Consider the following 9,783-nt stretch of genomic DNA (forward strand, 5'->3'; position numbering starts at 1 on the left):
TGAGAAGTCTGTGCACCACAAAGAGTAGCCCCTGTTCACCACAACTAGGGAACACCTGTGCACAGCAAAGAAGAGCCATCTCAGCCAAAAATGACTGTGCACTTTTAGCACCATGAATGCAGCTCTTCCTGTTTGCCCATTTCTAATCCCCTCTAACTTTCAGTTCAATTCAGTTCAGTCACTCAGTCGTATCTGACTCTGTGTGACCCCATGGACCGCAGCACACCAGGCCTCCCTGTCCATCACCAACTCCCAGAGTTTACCCAAACTCATGTCCATTGAGTCGGTGATGCCATCTAACCATCTCATCCTCTGTTGTCCCCTTCTCCTCCCATCTTCAATCTTTCCCAGCATCAGGGTCCCCTCCAATGAGTCAGCTCTTTGCATCAGGTGGCCAAAGTATTGGAATTTCAGCTTCAACATCAGTCCTTCCAATGAACACTCGGGACTGCTCTCCTTTAGGATGGACCTCTAACCTTAAAATAACTTAATTACAGGAATGAGATCACTAAGCATTCATGCTTGTGTGCTAAGTCACTTCAGTCCTGTCCGACTGACTCTTTGCGACCCCATGGACTGTTGCCTGCCAGGCTCATCTGTCCAGGAAATTCTCCAGGCAAGAATACTGGAATGGGTTGCTACGCCCTCCTCCAGGAGATCTTCCCCACCCTGGGATCAAACCCGCTTCTCTTAAGTCCCTTGCATTGGGAAGTGGGTTCTTTACCACTAGCACCATCTGTTTAACCTAACTCCTGACTATGCTCTTCTGAATGCATACCATGCCTTGTCTATCTAACCTGTGGATTCTTTTCCTAGATAAAAAGAAGAATGAAGGATTAAGTAATTAAAGAATGACTACCTCTCTACCCCATCAGCCCCCTAAGGAATCCTGCAGGCAGATCACACAGGCAAGATAAGATCAGAAGAGAGAGACTGAGAGTCAGCCAATCTGCAAGCACTGAAGACTGATGCAGATCCCAGCCTCCTGCCTCAATGACTCACTGAACTTCTTGCCCACTTTTTTTCTTTTTAAAAAGTGTCCTGGCTGAGCAGAATCATGGAAGTTGGTCTCTAGGCATGAGTCCACCTCCTCCCCAGATGGCTGGCTTTTCTGATTAAAGTGCCTTTCCTTTCTACTGACACTTGCCTCTTGAGTTACTGGCTTTTGAGTGGCGAGCAGCCAAACCTGAGTTCAGTAACAGCCTCTTGTTGCTGCGATCCAAGCTCCAATGATGCCTCCTCCTTCTCAGAATAAAAGCCGAAGTCCTCAAGGTGACATCCATGACTGCTCATTGTCAGCATGACCCCCTCCCTAGAGCTTGCTTTACTGCTGTATCCCAAGTGCCTGCCATGTAGAAAACACTCAATAAACATTTGTCCAGTGAAGAGTAAATGAAGCAGAAGTCCCTTGCAGGAAGGTATGCTGAGATTAACATGATAAGGAATAGTTCTCAATGATTCTTCCCTCCTGATGTTCACATCTTTGTATAATCTCTTCCCCTTGAGTGCAGGTGAGACTGTGACTTGCTTCGAACCATTAGAATATGGCAAGGGTGCTGAAATGTATGTGATGGTGTGTACGTGATTATATACTAAGATTTTAGTGTTCGTCTTGCTGGAGGTCTCTCTCTCTCTTTCTCATATCCTGTTGGCTTTGAATAGAAAATTATTATGTGGTGAATCACCAATGTTGAGAGGTTCTCATGCCAGGAACTGAAAGTGGCCTCTAGGAACTGAAGGCAACCCTGGTAATTAACTGCCTTCTAACCAGTCTCATAATCATAAGGAATCACAGTAACCCAACAGAGGCAGTTCTTTGCTGACTGGAGCCCCAGCTGATACCCTGACTGCAGCATTATAAGCATCTTTATGAGCAGGGGATGCAGCTAAGTCATGCCCAGCTCACAGAGCTCTACGATGAGAAATGTGTGTTGCTTTCAGCCACTAAATCTTTGATATAGTGTTTGCAGGAAGAGAAAACCAACACAAATCGACTGATACTCATGGTCTATTATTCATCATATGAAGGATTCCAGGTCTGAGATAATGTATCAGTTAGCTTTCACTGTGTAACAAGCCATTGCAAGAACTCAGTGTCTCAAAACAACAGCATAGTTAGTTTATGACTCTGGGTTAACTTATGGGTTTCTTATGGTCTGGCCAATAGGATTCATTTCTGCTCAACTCTCCCATGCATCTTTGGGCAGCTGGCAGTAATAATTTGATTTCTTACAATGAACCAGAACTTAAATAATTAATTCTTTTATTTATCCAAACCATTCTTTCTTATACATAATCTTTTTAATACATCTAGCACAGACATACGTAAGCATGTACTTGTGTACACACACATACACGTTCTTATAGACCTCCGTCTTATTCTTTTAGTTTCTTCATGCTAGTCGAGTGGATCTTAAGTAAAAGAAGCCTTTCAAAACTTGCTATTCACGTCCAAACTTGCTCTGTGGGAGAGAAGGAAGCAGTTGCAAAACAAAACATTCTGGAGGCCAGACTTCAGGAGGTAAAAGTAAGGTTACCCTTTGTAACATCCAATGTAGAGAAGCCTGTGCTATGTCCCTTTTCATGGCAATATGAAGAAGAAGGAGATGAGATTTTAGTAGGGTCTTCCCTTTTTTATTTTCTCTGGAAAAACTGAGGTTTCGGTTTCCCATAAGACTTCTGTGAAGGAAATAACCATTGGGATTAATAAATAAATCTTTTCAACATAGAGGTACTCTGTACCTCCTTCATGCCCGGCACTGTGCTGGCATCCCAGGTACTGAGAGTGGGTGGAGGAAAGAAAAGATCTGCCCTTGAGATATACTCTAGTGAAGAGAGATCCGTGTCTCACGAGAAAACACATAGATGCATAAGATACTCTTAGAGTGCTATAAGTGTTATTTGGGCTTTCCTGGTGACTCAGGCAGTAAAGAATCCACTTGCCAAGCAGGATATCCAGGTTCGATCCCAGGGGCGGGAAGACCCCCTGGAGAAGAAAATGGCAACCCCCTCCAGTATTCTTGCCTGGAGAATCCCATGGACAGAAGAGCCTGGTGGACTATAGTCTATAGGGTCACAAAAATTCGGACACAACTAAAGCAACTTAGCATCCATGCATGCACAAGTCTTATTTTGGACAGAAAGTAGGGTAAAGGGGTAGAGTGTTAAAAAAGGAGAGGCTGGTGTGGCTGGTTTTGGCAGGAGGCTCCTTCCATGTGTCTGGAACCTACCCAGAACCTGCATGTGAAGTAAGACAACCCAAGCAAGGAGACTGGGGGCTGTCAGGCAGGTGGGATCCACAGTGAGAAGAAAGGCAGAGTGAAAGAGGTACAGCAAAGACATGTGGCTAAACGAAGTCCAATGGCAAGGATTAAAGTTTGGGGGGTGATGGGGGCCTGGGAAATAGAGGAATCTCAGCAGAGATTGTCAGTGCTGGCTTCCTACTGGAATCACTGGGGAACTTTAAAATATAATAATATTTGAGCTCCCGGCCCCAGTGAAGCTGATGCCATTCGTCTCAAGTGGGGCCAGGGTATCAGCTTGTAATCAAAGCTCCCCTAGGGATCTTACTAGGCAGTCACGGGCAAGAAACATTGGGTGAAGGAACACCCCAAAGGTTTTTTCTTTCATGACACAACCCACATAAAATTTTGAGTTCTCAGCTTTCTTCCCACAGTTTTTTTTTAATTAATTTTTATTGAAGTAGAGTTGATTTACAATATTGTGTTACTTTCTACTGTACAGCAAAATGAATCAGCCATGTTGCTGCTGTTCAGTCACTAAGTCATGTCCAACTCTTCGCGTCCCCTTGGGCTGCAGCATGCCAGGCTTCCCTGCCCTTCACCATCTCCCAGAGTTTGCTCAAATTTGTGTCCATTGAGTTGGTGATGCCATCTAACCATCTCATCCTCTGCCACTCCTCATATATCCCCTCCCATTTGGAGTTTCTTCCCATTCAGGTTGACACAATGTATTAAGTCTAGAAGAATGGTATAGATGACCATATTCACGAAGCAGAAATAGAGATACAGATGTAGAGAACAAATATATGGATACCCAAGGGGAAAGAGGTGGTGGTGGGAGGAACTGGGAGATTGAGATTGACACAAATACACTATTGATAATACATATAAAAGAGACAACTACTGAGAACTTACTGTATAGCATAGGAAACCCCACTTAACCCACATCCTTTTCTTAATTATCCTGTTATTGATCTTGTTTCCCTGACTCCAGCATTGACAGTCCTAGCCTCTGCTCTCAGTAAGTTTTACCCATCTACTGCAGGCAAGGGTCCCAGCTTTCATGCATAATGCAAGGTCGCACTACAAGGAAGAATCACAACATGATGGAAAGAATCCACGATCTAGTGTCACAGAGTAAGAATGCAACAAGACGATGGAAAAGCCAGCGGGGGGATTCAAATGATGCAGTGCTATAGAGACATTTGGTACAGGGGCGACAAGTCTACCCATTTCAAAGAGCCTGAACTAGAGTAATTTATTCCAGTACAGTAGTTCTCAAAATGCCATTCCCAGACCAGCAGCGTCAGCATCACCTGGGAGCTTGTTAGAAATACAGATTTCATACCCTTTTAGATCTACCAAATTAGCATCTCTGTGTGGAAAAGGTAGGTTACAGGAATCTGTGTTTAGCCATCCTCCAGATAACTCTTGGGCAGATGTAAGATTGAGAATCATTGTCCTAGTGGCTGTTCAAAATAATGGCCATGCAAAAAATTAAATTATGCATTGAGAAGGTGATGCTTGCATGATGCAGGTTAAACAGATTTCCACCAACATATATTCAGTCTAGGGGCTCCCAAGGTGGCTCAGTGGTAAAGAATCCGCCTGCCAAGCAAGAGACATGGGTTTGATCCCTGGGTTGGGATCCCTGGAGAAAGAAAGAGCAACCCACTCCAGTATTCTTGCCTGGGAAATCTCATGGACAGAGGCACCTGACGGGCTACAGTTCATGGGGTCGCAAAGAGTCAGACATAACTGAGTGACTGAACAACAATCTTCAGTCTACAATCCCATGGCAATGATAAAGATTCTCTCCTGTTTACTTGACCTATACTCAGTTCTTCTGTTAATTCAGTCAGAAATTACTGAGCACTGACTTCGTCCCAAGCATGCAGTGATTGCCCTCTCTTGGTGGGGAAGATGTGGACAAATCATGATAGCACAGGAGTGCAGGAGTCACTAGACCTTGACCATGTCTTTGAAGCCCAGAGGAGGGAGGAGCTGCCTGGAACACCACTTTTCCCAGACAAGGTCTGCTTGACCTGGGTCTTGCAAGGGGGCAATCATTCCCCAAACTCAGAGTGGGGACTGGGAGCCCAGGCAACAAAGGGCAGAGACAGAACAGAACACTGCATCTCAAAGCATCCCTGGCCCCTCAAACGCCAAGGGTTGCCACCTTCAGAAATGGGATGGGGAGGCTAGAATTCTGGGATCTGGTGAACACAGGAAAATGTTTTAAATCAAGATTCTGCTGCAGTAGAATTTTTCAGAGGTAAAGTATAAACTTTTCTATCTGGGTTCACCCTCTCCTACCATTGGATCCTTCAGTAAAAACCTGTCAGCTCCTGAGATCAATATTTCTGTTTCTTCTCCCCAGCCTGTCTCCCAGTTTCTCTTATCACTGTGCTTCAAACAGGGCCTGTATCTTTCTCAGCTCACGCCTGTCAGTGCTTGCTAGAGAAGCATGAGTCTGTTATGGAAAGTGGGCCAAGGCCTCAGAGGTGCATTTCTTGGAGTGTGTGTGTGTGTCTGTCTGTCTATGTGTGTATGTATGTGTGCATGTATTTATGTGTGTGTATGTATATGTGTGTGTGGGGTGAATGCACACACGTGCACAAATATGGAACAGAGAAGAGGCCCTGACAATTCCGGTTACTGTCATCATGGCAAATTTTAGGGTAAGAAAGTCACTTAAAAAGAATCTTTCTGCAGTAAGATAAAAAAAAATATATATATATATATATATATATATACATTAAAGAATGTTTATGTATCTATAAATGAATCACTTTCCTGTACAGCAGAAATTAACATAACATTTTAAATCAATTATACCTCAATTTAAAATTTTTTAAATAAATATATAAAGGACCCTAGTGAGTTCAGTGATTTTCCAAAGTCACACAACAATAATCAATGGGTAAACAGCATGGAATAACACTAATTACTATGTTATATTAATAATAATAATAACAACTATGGTCTCTAATTTAACTGCATGTTAAAAAGTCCTGGGAATCTTTTAAAAAATAGATTGTTAGGGCTCTTACACTGGTGGAATTAAAAGTGTTAAGAAAATCTGTGTTTTTTATGAAGAAGCTCTCTAGATATTCTAGGAAGCCAGGTCTGGGAGCCAGGATATGGGAGAGAAAGCAAAGGACTTGGAATGTGATATATTAGGATTATTTTCTTTCCAAGTTCTTCATTCATACTGGCAAAAGTCAACACTGAGATTTATTCTTCATAAAACTAATTTCAGGATTAACAGTTTCAGGCATGGCTGGATCCAGGGGCTTTCAATAAAGTCATTTGTGATCTCTCTTCATCTCTCAGCTCTGCTTCATTCTCAGCTCTATTCTTTTCCTACAGTGGCACAGACCATCACTAATGTCTCAGAGTTTGAGTTTTATCTTTTTAGTAACCCTAGCAGAACAAGAGCATCTCTTTCACAATTCCATTGAGACTATCTGCATTAGGTCTCATGGCCCTGCCAGTCAGATGCCATATGCCCATCCCTAAATCAATCACTGTGTTGGTGAAATGCTCTAATGAGTCAGGCCTAAACCACATTCCCAACCCTGGGTCCGAAGATTTGTGGAACATGTTCTACAAACAAAGCAGGAAACATTATCAAAGAAAAAACTGAGGCTACTGGAGGAAGGAAGGTAAAACTCAGATCAACAAAATAACAAGATATTCACTACCCTTGTGTCCAAATTTGGGGGCCATAAATTCTAGAAATGGGACTGAATCTCAGGTTTCCTGAGTAGGATCTTTCGTTACAACATCAGGAGATGAAATGCTTAAATATCACTTTCTATCATCATCACATAAATGATGATAATCATCATTTCTATCATCAGCAGCTCTAAGTGTTGTCCAAGTGATTGATTCCTGGTCATTTGAAATAGACTGGAGCACAAGCCTCAGAAACTTTCAGCTGTAGGTGTTGCTTCATTGCTTTGTTTGAAACAGATTGTTGGTTGTTTCCCACTATCCAATCTGTTCTACAATGCCATTTCTGCTGGACATATTTTCCAGACTCCCTTGCAGCTATGTGTAGTCATGTGCCAGTAAATTAGCCACTGCTAGACTAATTGGCTCCCCTGATCTCCTCCTTTTTAGATGGGGAGAGGGCAAAATGGAGAAGCTGATCTGAACCACAAAAGGAAGCTTCATGTTGAGGATGTCACATCAACCTGCTCAATCTTTCTGCCACATGTACCCCTGGACTGTTCTATGAGAGAGAAATGAAACTCCATTTTGTTAAGACACTTGAGCTTGGAGTTTCTCCACTATAGCAACTCAGCCTTCTCCTTACTAATAAGTCATTCTTGTAGTTCATCCAAATCATTTCCCTTTTCCTTTCAGCTTACTGATCTCCATTCCATCCTTCTCTGACTTTCTAATCCACTTAACGATTTCTTTACCTTAACTCACAATATGTGCCTCAGGACCCTGGCACTGAAGGTTCATTTTCCATATGGGGATAATGACCAAAGTCATATAAACATTTGGTGTTAGACTGAGGAACAAGACATAGATCCCCTGTCTCGTACTAGTTCTTGAATTCAGAATTCACTTCTAAATAAGTTCCCCAAGACATGGCATTCCCAGACACAGATGTCACATCCTCATCAGGAATCCTCAAAACATAGATAAAATCTCTCCCTACTTAACACACAGGGAAGGCATGTACACCCCAAGGCAAAATCAGCTGATTTATACAATGTTCTCTTTCAAGGCTTTTCCACACAGTGGTTCAGAGTGTGGAGTACATCAGCTGGGTCTAAGGGATTTCATGAATAAAAAAAGAAGAGAGAAGAGAGGAGGGGAGGGGAGAGGGAAGGGAAGGGAGGAGAGAGGAGGGAAAGGGGGAGGGAGCAGAAGAAGAAAGGCTATTACAGATAACAGTCTAGAGAAAAATCTTTGTACATAAAGATATTTTCTTTTTCTGGATTACATTTAGAGAATTTTTTTTGAGGACATATATTGGAGAAGGAAATGGCAACCCACTCCAGTATTCTTGCCTGGAGAATCCCAGGGATGGGGGAGCCTGGTGGGCTGCAGTCTATGGAGTCTCACAGAGTCAGACACGACTGAAGCAACTTAGCAGCAGCAGCAGCAGCATGTAGGTATGTACATATATATGTGTTTGTTAGATCATAAAGAAGGCTGAGTGCTTAAGAATTGATGCTTTTGAGCTGTGGTGCTGGATAAGACTCTTGGGAGTCCCTTGGACTGCAAGGAGATCCAACCAGTCCATCCTAAAGAAAATCAATCCTGAAGATTCACTGGAAGGACTCATGCTGAAGCTGAAGCTCCAATATTTTGGCCACCTGATGTGAAGAGCTGATCATTGGAAAAGACCCTGATGCTAGGAAAGATTGAGGGCAGGAAGAGAAGGGAACAACAAAGGATAAAATAGTTGGATGGCATCACTGACTCAATGGACATCTCTGGGAGATAGTGAAGGACAGGGAAGTCTGCCATGCTGTAGTACATGGGGTTGCAAAGAGCCTGACAGGACTGAGCAACTGAACACAACTATATGTATATATATACACTTTTAACTTTACTTTCTTAAAGCAAAATATTAATTTCTATTGCCTTTTAACATATTATATAAAATATATTTTGTGTCCGACTCTGTGCGACCCCAGAGACGGTAGCCTACCAGGCTCCCCCATCCCTGGGATTCTCCAGGCAAGAACACTGGAGTGGGTTGCCATTTCCTTCTCCAATGCATGAAAGTGAAAAGTGAAAGTGAAGTCGCTCAGTCGTGTCCGACTCTTAGCGACCCCATGGACTGCAGCCTACCAGGCTCCTCCACCCATGGGATTTTCCAGGCAAGAGTACTGGAGTGGGGTACCATTGCCTTCTCTGAGTATCCATAAACAGTGCGTCTATGTACATGTGTGTGTGTATGTGTACACACACACACATAAATACATACATATAGGTAAGTCATAAAGTTGACTGATTGGATATCTTTTTATTCTGTTGAGAAAGAATCTTTGTCTCCCTTGTTCATTACAGTTTATGTTCCCTGTCCTAATGACAACGATGATTGTAAAACCCACGATAACCATAACAAATTAGATGGATTGAGAGCTTACTGACATATATTAGGTTCGATGCTAAGTTCTTTTTAGACACAATCAAGGAGGTACAATTATTAATTCCAGTTTAAAAATCTAGAGACTTGAAATAAATAGAAGTTGAGTAACTTACTAAACTGGCAAGAATAGAGCCAGAATAGTGCCCCATGTCTGAGGCGAAAGCCCTACTATGGGAAACAAAGAAGTAAAGCTATAAAAAGTCTTGGCCAGGTTTGTTCCACACAGACAGCTTTGCAGTCAACTCTCTGGTGACTTAGAGGTAAAGAATCTGTCTGCAATGCAGGATACCCGGGTTCAGTCCCTGGGTCAGGAAGATCCCCTGGAGAAGGAAATGGCGACCCACTCCAGTATATTCTTGCCTGGAGAACTCTGTGGACAGAGGAGCCTGGAGGGCTACAGTCCATAGGTTCACGACT

The sequence above is a fragment of the Bos indicus x Bos taurus genome, chromosome 25 (assembly GCF_003369695.1).
Source record: "Bos indicus x Bos taurus breed Angus x Brahman F1 hybrid chromosome 25, Bos_hybrid_MaternalHap_v2.0, whole genome shotgun sequence".
Classification (NCBI taxonomy): Eukaryota; Metazoa; Chordata; class Mammalia; order Artiodactyla; family Bovidae; genus Bos; species Bos indicus x Bos taurus.